This window comes from Dipodomys merriami, unplaced genomic scaffold (assembly GCF_024711535.1).
Source record: "Dipodomys merriami isolate MVZ:Mamm:240054 unplaced genomic scaffold, mDipMer1.0.p SCAF_10, whole genome shotgun sequence".
In the NCBI taxonomy this organism is placed as follows: Eukaryota; Metazoa; Chordata; class Mammalia; order Rodentia; family Heteromyidae; genus Dipodomys; species Dipodomys merriami.
In genome coordinates, this window is record NW_027202271.1 from 38,258,877 (window position 1) to 38,273,640 (window position 14,764).

Below are 14,764 nucleotides of genomic sequence, written 5' to 3' on the forward strand. Positions count from 1 at the left end.
TGTCAGCGGTAGTATGCTGCCAAGAGTAAAGGAAGAGGTCTTACCTGTCTTTGTCCATGTTTTTCCCATTGGTTCTGCATACTTTGTTGATCCTATTTCTTTTGAGATCTCTGAATAATGAGTAGGTAAACTTTAATAGCCCAGTGTGCCTTGTTCCTTTATTCACATTCATTCCCCTTTATATTGGCTTCTCCCATTTATAATATGTAAGGCCAGAGTCAGAGTTATAATGTCAGATTAGTTGAACTCTGTTCAGACCGTTAATATATCCAACCTAGATTTCATCCTATTTTGATTTTTTGGTCAGAATTTCATAACATTACAACATTAGGGTAAATAGATGCTTAAACTGTTCTTTTGATCTCTAGTACAGAGATTTTTCTATGTGCGAATTCTGATGGAAATGGACACTTGGACATGGTACTGCATCATCAGGAAGAGGTATATGAGTTACTAAGGGTAGGCAGGGCCTGAACTAGGCTGTATGCAATTTTACTTGAGAGTTGCACACAACTCCATGTCTCCAGAGTCCATTTTTGGTAACACATTAATTTACAGTCTTTTTCAGTTAGCCTCTTAACCTTGCAGGAAGGGGATCTGTGATAAGCACTATTAACTCCTTAGTGTCATCTAGGGACATAGAAATGAAAGGAAGAAGGTGACCTGCCATCTATGATGTAGTGGCCTTGGAGAGGATCCCACCACACAAAGTAATCTTTGAAGTCACAGGTTGGGTCTCAATGTTCAATAATCACAAAATATAATATTCTCCTTCCTTTGTTCTATGCCATCTCTGTGTTATATAGATCTAGAAGAAAAAAAATCTCATGAATGAGAAAATAAATTGATACTATATTGTTCATTTCTAAAGTTACAATGTCAACATGTTTCTGTGTTGACTTGAAACAAAATAGGGATATTTGTCAGTTCAAATTACTAGAATATTTATTTCTCTGCTCTATCTGCATATATTACTTCAGGATCCGTGGGAACTGAAGAATGACAATTGCTTCATTTAGAGAATACTTAATAGGGGCAAGATGCAATAACCCATACTTTTACTTTTGTAAGTGATCTATGTAATCATCATTACCAACATGTTTCCTTTCATGCACAAAGAGCATGCCTAGCATTCTACATGTTAACATGAACCTCTCACCATCTTCTCTAGCATAAGTGCTTTCAAGATGACTTGAAAATGATCTTTTCCCTTATGGAGAAGCCATGATTCATGAAATTGAAATGATTTCTTGTTCTTTTTTTTTTCTTTTGTCGGTCGTGGGGCTTAAAGTTTGGGCCTGGGTGCTGTCCTCAGCTCTTTAGCTCAAGGAAAGCACTATACCACTTGAGCCACAGTGCCATTTCCAGTTTTCTGATGGTTTATTGGAGATATGAATCTCATGGACTTTCCTGCCTGGACTGGTTTTGAACTGCAATCCTCAGATCTCAGCCTCCTGAGTAGCTGGGATTACAGGCTTGAGCTGCCAGTGTCTAGCTGACTTTTGCTACTAACTCACATTTGAATTTTCTTTTAGTTGGTATATGTATATCTGCATGTGTGATTGAAAAAGCTTTCTTCATTTTAAGACTCCAAACAGAAAAATGTTGTCTGTCATCCTGTGTGTTTATTTCATTTAAATTTTGTCTGTCACAACTAGAAATTAAATAAAGTAATTGGCAAGACCTAATGATGTAAATTAGTACGGTTCTAACTGAACTGATGAGTAAAATTGAATCCAAGCCAATGACTTGTATTGCTTTCTGGGGATAGAAAGATTTTAACTGTGTTCTCCGATCATAAAGGGAGCAAAAATTGTTCCCAAGCTTCTATTCTGTCATCTCAAACTAAGGTACATTGGCTAAAAGCAAAGATTTTGGTGTCAAGAAACTCTAAATTTTAGTTTTTGCTGTTCTATTTTCATTTTATGTGACCTTGGGAAAGTGACAGAGCTTTTGTTGGAATAGTATAAATGATATATTGCAGAGATTAATTCATATAAGGCCTGCAAATTCTTTCTCAAGATAGACTATTGTTTTGATTAATTAATAAATATTTATATTTATTTATATATATTTATTGGTTACAAGGCTTGAACTCAAGGCTTGGGCATTGTCCCTAAGTTCATTCTGCCCAAGGCTAGCACTCTGAGCCACAGCTCTACTTATGGTTTTCTGGTGGTTAATCAGAGATGAGTCTCATGTACTGTCCTGCCCAGGCAGGAAATCATGATCCCTAGATTCCCAGATCTCAACCTTCTTAGTAGCCAAGATTACAGGTGTGAGCCACTAGCATCCAGCAGAATACTGTTTTATGATTTTATTATTATAGTAATCAAGTTGAGTATTATCCTTTTGTATCTTTCCGTAAGTATACTTATGTTTTTATCTTTTGTAAAAAAAATATAGCCATGGGATGGGGATATCTCAGAAAAGAAACAGTGTTCAAAAATCCATGTTGATTGGAGAAAATGCTTTCCAATTATTTTCCTGCAGAAGAATAAAATTTGATCCCAAAATTAATGACAGCCAGACGTTATTAAGTACCGTATATAGTACCCATTGCTAAATGATTTTATAGTTAACCCATTTAATGCTCATTGTGACTACTATAAAATTATTGTTTTTATCCCAACTTTTGGACAAGGTAATTGAGGTTCTGAGTGCCAGGTAATGTATTAGCCTATTTTCTCGGGCTATAATTCAACACCTAACAATGGGTAGACTTGCACTTCTGGTGGCTAGAAAATCCAAACAGCATTCCATCAATGTCCTGGCATAGGCCTTCTGACTTCATCACATATGGTAGAGACATGTAAAGGATCTGATCATATGTAGAAGAGCCCAGGGTATGGATGCCTTTGCTTAGTACCAGCATACTCTTTGTAGCTAAATCATAGCACTCCACTAGTATAAATCCCTTAGGAGGATTATGTTCCATTGCTTAATCACATTTTATGGGCATCATTCATTGAAAGTTTGACAACTTCTACATTGTTCATCACCAGGTATTATGCTTTCATTTAGCACATGAATCTTTGGGGGCACACACTGAAACCATACCATTGTTTCAGCAGATGATTTGTACAAAGTGAACTAACAACTAATTGTATAAGACACTAGATATAGGAGAGAAGGAAAAGACATGAGATATGGAAGACGAGGAAAAGAATGACCCATCTATCCAGTGGCAAGGTTATCTTCTTATCTTCTACTTGTTTAGAAGAAAGCAGAACTTTACTTAAGAGATAAAGCGGAGGAGAAAATAGCAATCAGGCTCTCTCATTTTTTGTCTTATTTTAAAAGTACTTAAGAAAATAAAGTACTTAACAAAAAATTACTGCAATCATTAGCATGGGGTTCCCTCAAGGTATACTTGATAGTTAGCCTGGTTGGCACACATAGTGTCTCCATTTTATACTTGGTAGTGGTAAGTGTTTGTAAATTTCTGTGGTTACTGCTTGGTTGTCATACTGAAGACTGGAACTGCATGCCATTTAGTTGATGTGGACCATGGAGGGTTTACATAGTACATTTTAGTTCTGCACAGAAGGCCAAGAGCTTCCTCATAGGGAGGTGGGTGATGATGGAGTCATTGATAAGAGTGGGGGTGTTGTTAGAGAGAGGGGACATGGACACAAGAGAGCATCTGAATAATGCTTATCACATTAGAACTGTTACCTGTTAGAATGACAAATATCTAAAGCAATAGTCAATAGACTCTGGGAAATTACTCCATTTGTCTTCTACACTAACAATGTGTACTTGTAAATGTTGTAGACTAGTTTAACATTGCCTTTATTCACCTTAACTTCTTGTTCCATCATTGTAAGTTTGACATTCCTAGACAGCTAATTTTCAAGCACTCCTGAGGAAGATGAAAAAATTGAGGAAGGAAATCTACTGACTGATTGAAATGAGGTAGATCTAATTTTATCTCTTTAGTAGCCCTCTGTGTTTGCTTGTCATGCCATTTTCATATATATTAATGACTGTGGCATTCACATTTAGATCAAGCATTTCAAAGGCACTGTTTTGGAAACTTCATCTACTAAGCTTTGCATGGATGTGAGATTTGTATTGTTTAAGACTCCATTATTGATGTCAGAGAACTTTAAATTTTCAGATAGTGCAATTTACATTCACCATGGCTTGCGTGCTACCAGAAAGGCCAAATCTTAAATTATTTATGCAAAGAAAGGAATTGTTCTGTTCTTTATCTGAAACTATGCCAACTGCATGCTTAACAAGCATCAACTTTTCAGTGAAAAGAAAACTCCTTTACCAAGTTTGTATTTTTTATCTTGTCACTGATGTTTCACCCTGATGAAGATGAATTATGATCACATAGCACAGTGTTTTGCCCAGACTCTTAAAAGGGTAATAACTAGAGAAGGCCTGATAGCAAATTCCCTGAGAAAAACTAACAGGTTTTTACTTTACCCAGCAGGCTGTTAATGCTCCTTGAACTGATATTGCTGAATACACAAGTTTTAGACATTATTATTTTTGCTTAGCAGAATGTATTCTTAGTTTTAAAAATTGGAGGTTAAAAGACTGTCATCCAAAATCTGTTTCCTGTAAAACTAATGAACTTCACATGCCAAAGAAAACATAGATATTTCAGAGTTAAGATTTGGTTTCATAAAGAAATTGATAAGAACATGACCAGGGTAGTTTGTAATAAATATAAAAATTTAGAAAATCAAAATTTATTTGATCAATAATCATTAAATACAAAGCAAACCAACACATCAGGCATTCATATATGCTAGGTATTTATGCTCACTGTTTTTTTTCAAGATAACATGGCTCATTTCTTTTTAGCAAGCTTCTGTATATTACATATGATCATGTAGGTTCAGAGAGGGGAAATAGTTCACTCTCAGACAACAGCTAGCTGATCAAAGAGCAGAACCAGATTTCCAACATGTTCTTTTCAGACAATGGGAATCTGGTAAATACTTGGAGAATATGTAATTTATAAGGTTTTTCTGAAGTACAAGGAAAAAATTTAATGTATTCTGTAATTCTTAGAGTCATCAGTACTATTTTGTTAATATAAGACCTTACATGTTGAATTATATTTCTGTGAATACATGCCCCAAAGTGGAATAACAAGTAAAATAGCAAGATTATATGGTAGATCTATTTTTAGTTTCTTGAAGAAACTCAATATTATCTTCTAAGTGGCTCAAATAATTTTATGTTTTCACCAACAATTTATAAAAGTTCCTTTTTGCCCAGGTCATTGGCAACATTTGTTGTTATTTGCTTCCATTCTGACAGCCATTCTGACTGGAGTGAGATGAAATCTTAGAGACATTTTAATGGATATTCTCTCTGTATGGTTAGGGATGCAGGACATTTCTTTATGTGCTCATAAGCCATTTATTTATGCTTTTTATTTTTAGAACAGTCTGTTTAATTTGGTTACCCATTTTATTCTGTTGGTGCTTATTTTTTGAGCTCTATATATTCTGGATATAAATCCTTTGTCCGTTGAACACCTAATGAAGGTTTTTCTCCCATTCTATGAGCTATTTTTTAAATTTAATATTATTACCTTTGATATGCAGAAGCCTTTCAATATGGTATAATTCCATTTGCAAATTTTTGCTCTTATTAACTCATCTGTTTGAGTCCTGTTGGGAAGTTGTTATCTATACCTTTATCTTCTAGTATTTTCGCTATGATTTCATATGGTGTTTTTTTCAGATCTTGCATTAAGGTGTTTGATTCATTTTGGATGAATTTTAGTACATGTCAAAAGATAGGGATCTGTTTCTGTCACATACATTTATTAATTTTCCCTATTCTTTGTTCAACAGACTGTCTTTGCCCAAGGTCTTTTTGTGGCTCCTTTGTAAAAAAAATCAAATGACTAGCTATATGGGTATATTTCTGGATTTTCTATTCTGCTCCATTGGCCTACTTGTATATTTTTGTACCTGTCCCATGCTGTCTTTCTTACTACAGTTTGAAGTCAGATATTGTGATATCCTTAGCAGTTCTATTTTTGTCCAGAATATTTGCTTTGAATATTTTGGTTGCTTTATCATTTCATATGAAATTTTAGATTGTCTTTTCCATTTCAGTGAGGAATGACATTGGATATTTTGATGGGGATTCCACTGAATATGTTGATATTTATTTAGTGTATTGACCTTGGTAGTATAGCCAATTTCACAAAATTAAATCTATAAATCTATGACTATGGAAGGTTTTAATAGCCTGTGGCATTTTTCTCCAGTTTCTCCTACAATATCTTATAGTTTTATTGTAGAAGTAGATTCTATCCTTAGTTAAATTTATTCTAGGGATATTATTATTATTTTTCAATAATCTGTGGATAAGACAGTCCTCCTGCTTTTTCTCTGACTGTTCATTGTTAGTATGTAGAAAAGTGACTAGTTTTTGTATGCTGAGTTTTGTATGTTGCTACTATGTCAAAGTGTGTATCAATTCTAAGGCTTTTGTGTGAGCTCTTTAAGCCCTCTTAAGTATGGGATCATTTCATCTGTAAGTAAAGAAGGATAATCCTTTCCTATATGTATTCCTTTTACTACTTCCTCTTGCTAGCAATATATTTAATAAAATGACTCTTTTCTGATATAAAAGAAAATGATTGCAACTTTTCCTATTCAGCAAAATGTTTCCTAAACATTCATATATAGCTCATATTATATTAACAAATGCTCATTTATTCCTAGTTATTCAGGACTTTTTTTTTTTATCATGAATGGATGTTGAATTTTGTCAAAGACCTTGTTTATAGCTATTGAGTTGTTTATAAATATTTTGTCCTTAATTATATGTTGCATTACATTTAATGAATTGCTTATGTTGAACTATTCTTGAATCCCTGGAATGAATATAATTTGATCATCATGTAAAAACTTTTTTTCTTTCTTTTTTCCCCTTTAGATTGTAAAGGTGACGTACAGAGGGGTTGCAGTTATATAGGTCAGGTAAGAAGTACATTTCTTTTTGAACAGTGTCACCTCTTCCCTTGTTTTCTCCCAGCTTCCCTCCCTACTTCCCCTTCTCCACAAATTGTATAGTTTATACTCAATAGTGTCTCGTATCACTGTTGAATTAGTTCACCCTTTGTCCCACCATTCTGTGCTCCCCCTTACTCTCCCCAAAACAGACATGCTTGCATACAAGACAAAAAAGCACAACAGTCTAAAACAGTGACAGAGGTGAAAAAATACGAACAGGAAAGTAACAAAAAGCCTCTAGTTTCTAATTTTTGGAGTTTATTTTGATAAATATCATTTTATTGTGTCCTTATCGGGCTTAGGTAATATGGTAATACTGCTTAAATGAATAAATAAGACACAGTTCCCTACTTCTTTATTTTACTGACTAGTTTGAAGAACATTATCAGTTCTTTACAGTCCAGTACAATTTATCAATCAATCTATCCATTTCTGAGTTCTTGTTTGTTGGGAGACTCTTTATTACTTCTTCAATTTCATTGTTTATTGATAACCTTTTGAGTTAATATAGTCCAGTCATATAAAATTATAAATTTATCCTTATTTTCTCTAGATTTTTTCAGTTTATGGGTTGTCAAAATATTTCCTAATGCTACACTAAATTTCACTGCTATTTGTTGTGTCATTTCCTTGCTCATGTTAATTTTATTAATTTGTGTCTTCTCTCTTTTGATTAGTGTGGCTAAGGGTTGGTCAGTCTTGTTTATCTTTTTGAAGAACCAATTTTTTGTTTCATGTATTCTTTGTATGATTTTAGTGTTGAGTTCATTAATTTGTACCCTGACATTTATCTGCTTATTTGGGATTTGACTTGTTTATGTTGTTTTATCTACTTCTTTTGTGTCTGATTTTTTATGTTGTTCTAAGAGCTTGAAGTGTATCATCAGGCTATTTATTTTCTCTTTCTATGATTTCTTAATTCAGGTGTCCAAAAATTGAAAGCTTTCCTGCCAGCACTATATTTACCATGTCCCAAATATTGTGGTAAATCATTCTTTAATTTTTATTTGATTCTATGATTTAAAAAAGTTTCTTCCTCATTTCTTTGGCTTTTCTTATTTCTTCTTATTCAAATATATACATATTTGAATATTTTATGTGAATATCTTTTGCCATTGAGTTTTAGTTTAATTCCCATTTAGTTTGGTAGAAATGTAGGATATTATTTCTACTGCTATATTTTATGCTTGCTTTATGTTCTACAATGTGATCTATTTGATCTATGTGATCAATTTCGGAGAACGTTCCAAGAACTACTGAGAAGAATGAGTATTCTGCTCCTCTTAAATGGAATAGTCTGTTAAGTTCATTTGATGTATAGTATTGTTTAATTTTGAAGGTTTTTTTTTTTCTTTTTTCTTTGCTGGCATGTGGACTTGAACTCAAGTACTGTAAATGAGTGTTTTGCTCAAGGCTAATGCTCTACCACTTGAGCACTCATCTTCTCTTCTGAATTTTTGGTGGTTAAGTGGAGATAAGAGTTACACAAACTTTCTTGGCTGGGCCAGCTTTGAACCACGATCCTCATGTCTCAGCCTCCAGAGTAGCTAGGATTACAGGTATGGGCTACTAGCATCTAGTCTAATTGTGAGAGTAGACAATTAAATCAATCCACGATTATTATTTTGGGCTTATTTGCTCTTTTAAATTTATGCTATTTATTTCATAAAAATGGATGGGCCAACTCTCAGTGTATAAATATTTACAGCTGTTATTTCCTCGTGGTATTTTTTCTATATCAACCTGACCATCTTTATCTTCTGACTAATTTTGCTTTGTCAGCTATAACTATTCCTACCTGTTTTTGAGTTCTACTATTCTTATTTTACATATCAAAAGCATTATTTCATTCTAAATATTATTTGTTTCCATTTTGAGCAGTTATGAAATGTTTACATTAAAAAGGTTTGTGTCTGTAGCTCCTTTTATTCATCAGTTAGGATAATGATGGACTGAATGACTTGTCAAATGCCTTTGAGGTAATTAGGGGCAGATAGACACAGGAGGCCTGACTCTCAGGCCAGTCCTCAGTGCTCTCTGCTATTAACTTATGCTCTGTATAGATGGAGCAATTTATAAATAGAGGATTATCTTTGTATTTGAGTAGCCATTGGAGGACTATTTTTAGAGAAAAATAGACTATAATGAGACATAAAGTATGTAAATTTGCTGTTACATTTGACTTTCAAAGAGAAATGCAATTTGATATGGACATGTGATATCATCTCATGTATATTCACATGTAACCTGTAAGGGACACTGGGGACAAGGTCATGAGGGACAAGTCTAGTCTCTTGGCCTTTAAAAATGTGAAGTGGATCTTTTGATAAAGTAGTAATCAGCATACAACTATGTGTGTTTCCAGTTGCCTTTTTAACATACCAGGATGGATATAGGTTGAAAGGATAAAATTCAGGATTGATTTGTCAAATCTGACCAGAATGAGTAGAAGGCTACACAACATTATTAATATCTCTGGACATATAAGGTAGATTAGACTTGCAAACCTAGGATATCAAGTTGTAGTCCTTTTTGGTATTTAGAAAGAACCAATATTTTTTCCCCCTATCTGAACACTTGACTAAATGATCCCATCTGGACATTCTTAGGTTGGTTTATTTCCTGTCCTTAAAGGATGGAGTAAAAAATGAACTGCACATTCTCTACAGGGCCCTTGGGAGGTCAGAATGACCTAATGTCTGATGTGGTTATAATAAAGGTAAAGAGCCATGTAGGTTTTAAGCCAGGGTTTTGTAAATAACTGAGGCTGGAGTAGTGATTGCTTCTGTGAGAAATCTGTGAGGCTCTACCAGTAGAAGAGTGACACTGGAAGGTTATTTACAGTGTGGCTTGCTAAAGGCAATTTCTGTGCACAGCTTAGCTCTTGACAGAAAACAAAAAGGAAAACGCTGTCTCTGACACACCACACACTGAGAGGCTTTTGTATTACATATTTGACTTAAAATCATAAATATTTCAGCTGATTGAGATTACATCTATTATCTATCCACTGCAAATAAAAACAAAGAGAAGTTTATAGCAGCTCTTAGTACTCATATGTTACCAGTTAACTTGTTCTAGCAAGTTAGGAATTGTGGGTAGATGAGGAGAAACTGTTCCAGTGGTGCCAGGGACCATTGAATGTCCAAGATCTAGGAACTGGGCTGGAAGTCCCAAATTATTATTATCTCTTAATACTGAGAATTAAGAGCCTTTTGCTGCAAGATTGGGAAGCCAATGTATGGCTCCAAGGGCGATCACTTGATGTTTCGGCAATGTGTTTCCCACACTTGGAAGCTATTGTCATCTTCAGCTTCACTAGGGAGGAGCAGCAGAAGTAAAGCAGGTGGTACCTTCTACTGTTACAATTTTTGAATAGGACTTGGGTTTGAGTACACTCAACCCAATAGTGACAGATGTTACATGTCTTGGACCTATTGTGTTGAGACATTTTCATCTTTTGGCAGCAACTAGCATTTGGGTTAGGATATCAGAATCCTTTGACTTTTAAGGCTTGGCAGCTCCCTGAAGTTTCTAGGGACCACAGCATGCATTTAATCATTATTGGATCTTCAGATCTTCACAGCCCTCCTTGTCTCCATCACTTCTGCTCCCTTGTCATGTCTAGCCCAGCGACTCTTTGGAACTCTTCAGCTACCCCTTCTTTGTTATGGCTGCTCTTAACCCTTTCCTGGCCTCTGCCACCACTATGGTTTGGCTGACACTTCTGTTGCCCTCTTTGCATGTTACCACTGAGCCTGTTGTACTAGTAGTAAAGATCAAAAGTAGCCATAAAAGAATATTCCAGAGATGGCTTTCCTTGGACCTAACATGGTAGCACCAAGGGAAAGTAGAGGTCAGTATCTCACAGCTGACTTGAAAGGTGAGCCTAACACCATGTTTATGGAGCCTTCAAACAAAGGAAGGACCACACTTGCACCAATAGAATAATCCCTTATGCAAATCAAAGACTGTGTTTGTACTAGTTATAAACATTCTACTGGGCCATCAGGAAAAGCATTCCCCCTTTTGGCCTGGAGGTCATTTGGCCTGCCGGTCATTGAGAGTTCACAGACACTTGTGATGGAGTTAAACTGTTCCATGGGAGATGTTTTAAAACAGTCCTGGCTGAGATGGTACAATCTGGAACTGTGGTTGTGGTACAGCAGCAAGCAACTGTGGTTGCTATGTTGCTCCCTCAAGGAATCTTCAGCATTCACAGCTACCAGTACTGATATGAACATGTCCAGGTGGCTGCTTGGTTGATACTACTTTGTTCAAGGAAGCTAGGAAACCTAAAAAGGGCCTAAGCCACCAATTAGGAGTCAATTTTCTTGACCTCTAACAGTTAAAGGACAATTAAACATAAAAAGTATACTTATTATAAAGCCTTGTCATTAACATTAACAGTGCTTTATAGTATTTAATATTTAACAATGCTTTATAGTATTTAATAGTATTTATAGTATTTAATATAGTATTTGCTGCAGTGCTCTTGGAAAGGTGGGTTTCTCTTATTCATCTCATAATTAGGGGTGAGGAGTGAGGATGCAGATTATAGCCAGTTTTATCAATAAATGGTTGCTGTTGGAGATAGTCTTACTAGGCTCAAATGCTGCTGTTATGAGTTGGATTTGGTTGCTTTTGCTGTGGTAATTAATAACCTCATTCATCTGGGATATGTTTGTATTTTATTATCCAATGTGTCAATACTATCTATTAAGTTAGAAAGATGATTAAATAATGTTCTATAAACTTTATGATGCTCTTTTAAGATATATTCATAAAAGAAGGACAGTTTGATTGCAAGATGCTCCTTTGGTGATGTGAAGAATGTAAAACTTCCCAGTTGTTATGTGACTATGACAGAAGAAATGATATATTAACTTTTTTCTATTTCTCTAGGATTTGATTGATGTGAGTAAACAATGTATACATCCAAGTTATAGTAATTTGGATTAAAAATTTAAAAATAAATATTGGTATTTTCTCTCTAGAATAGTCACAACTATTAGGTAAAACTTTTGATTATGTGAAATTATTTATTAACCACCTGTTAATGTCCATGGATATATATGCTCCATAAAAATGAATATCATATATATATGTATAAATAAAGTGAATGCTATTTTATTAGGGCATGCTAAATTTATACAAATTTTATAATTAGACTGTCAGAAAAATATGCCCTGTATATATCTATTTCTTGCACATGCATGCATATACAAAACAGATATTTTGAGAAAACAGGTTGTAGCAAGCTCTTAATAAATATTGTTTACTCACTTATTTGTCTATTGATTCATTTAGTGTATATTTAATAGGTATGGACTTTAGCTCTATATTTTCTAAATTTTACTCACTTTGAATTTATTGAATTAAAAATCTATTTATTACCACTATTTATATCTGTACTATATTCAAGTCAATTAACATATGTAATTTCTAATCTCTAATTATTAGATTTATTAAGATAACATATTGATAGTTTCTAATGTTATTGTCAATAATAATTTAATCTAGTATTGCTGTTTGTATGGAAAACAAATAGTTTAATTTTCATGCATGTGTATAGTAGATCCCCAAAGACAGTCTTTGTATATTTCATTGTACTTTGTACCTCTACTTGATTTGGCATCTAAACTTGATGCTTATAGCTTTTTCATATCTTAATAACTTTTATTGATAAATTATTCTGCCATCAAGGACATTCACAGTAGGTCATTTCTCCTACCCCCAATTTTTCAGGCATGCTATATATCACTTATTTTATGATTAATTCTTGTTAATGGTTTCTTATGCCATCAGGTAGTAAATTACAGGCACATTCAACTATGAAAAATAGTAGACAGCCTTACTGAAATGAATATGAAAATATCTGTGAAAAAATTCAGCTTTTAAACATTACCGAGGTATCTCAAGTTTTCTAGGAGATAGGGCAAAAAGGAACTGAGGATCATGGAATTTAAAAGGTATGAGTAATTGAAATTCTAGTAGGAGTCAGCAGCCCTAGGTGTCATTTATCATGTTGATTTTATATGAGGGATGTGAGACTTCAAGGTTAAGCAAGGTGAAGTGGGAATTTCATGGAAGCAGTGCTTTTCTTTATTCTCCTCTGAATGCAGACTATCAACCTATAATGGTAAGAAGAAAAGAAAAAATGTGGTAAAGAGAATAAGCTCTACATTACCTGATCCTGCCTTTCACCTAGCTTTAAATTTTTTTTTTCTTATTGAAAAATTGACTTTAAAATATTACCATAAAAAAGAGCACTGACTAAAAACCTTTGCTTAAATACCTTGAAATTAAGTTGCTTTCATAAGAAGATGAACATAAATATCAAGCTGTCCTACTATTTAGCAAATTATAAGGAAAATTAATTCACTTGTTGGCATGTTGGTCAATCAAGATATAACACAATCCTTGCTACTTGTAGTTTCAAATACCTGAGAAACAGATGTAAGATTTGTGTCTCAAAGCCATATGAGGCTTCACTCTAAAGAGTCGTTATCTTTTTGTTAGGGAATTTAACCTAAAAAAATGTAATCATGAACATTTCTAAACAGTTACCTTTTTTCTGAGGATCTGACTATGTAAAATTTGGGGCAAGAAGGGGAAGAGATTACATGTTTTCTGTGGACAGATCTCTCATCAAGAGGAAAGAGATGGAGCATTATGAACTTTTTCCAAATGAACCAAATCAGATGAAGGAATAGCCTTCCCTGCAAAAGTGAGTAAAGGGTAAGGATAGAGATGAGAAGTTTTACCCCAGGAAGTGCATCTGCATGTAGTTGTGAGGAGTGGCAAATGCCTTTATCCCTTTACTATTTTCAAGACTGGAAGATCTAAGATCTGGAGAGAATTCATACTCATTAAAGCTGGGTATATCCTATTAGACTAGGCAACTAGAATATTAGGTTTACTATGCTATTTTTTGTCATGGAGGTGTTAAGAATTCATTTCTTTTGTGCTGATTCTGGGGTTATGCTCTGGAAATACCATCACAGATAAGCCCAGAGGTGTCCTTTACTAATTTCCCAGGCATCTCTCAATCCAATCAGTTTGACAGTGAGGATTAACCACTGGACCATTTTAGGAGATATACTATTGTTATTTCCATTTTAGTTGGGAATCTGAGGACGGGGGATATTTAATGAACTAAACTGTTACCTAAGGCTGTACAGCTAGCAATGTATGAGGGTGACAATTGAACCCAGGGAATCAGAATTAATCACCTTTTTTTTTAATTTTCTGTAAACTGTCTTATGTGTGGGTAGTTTCTATATTGGAATTCATATACTTATGTGAAAATGAGTATCAGGAAAATCAGAGAATGTAAGAGAACATTAAAGGAGCAAATTTCTTGCGTATGTAGCAGATGTGTAAAGGCAATGTCCAAAGGTGTCTTTGGCCTTAGCTTGTCCATAGATATATACAAAAAGGCCACATACATGAGTGTCAATGCAATCAGAGTTTAGCTTTTGTTCAGATGACAAGGAAATTCTACTGTGATTTTTTTCTATTTTCTAGTGAAATATGTAGGGAAAGGCAAATGTGTGAAATAGGGTTTCTTTTTCTAAATGGGAGAATAAAATTACTAGGAAAACAGAAAAGCTTGTCTTGGAATGGTGACAGCCTATTTTATGGTCATAAGAAATGAAGTGTGTCAATCACGAGATTGCTCATAGCTCTTTTCCTATTGTGAGCTCAGAGTTCTATAGGAATTTTATCAGTAGTGTATTTGCTTCTACACACCATTAAGT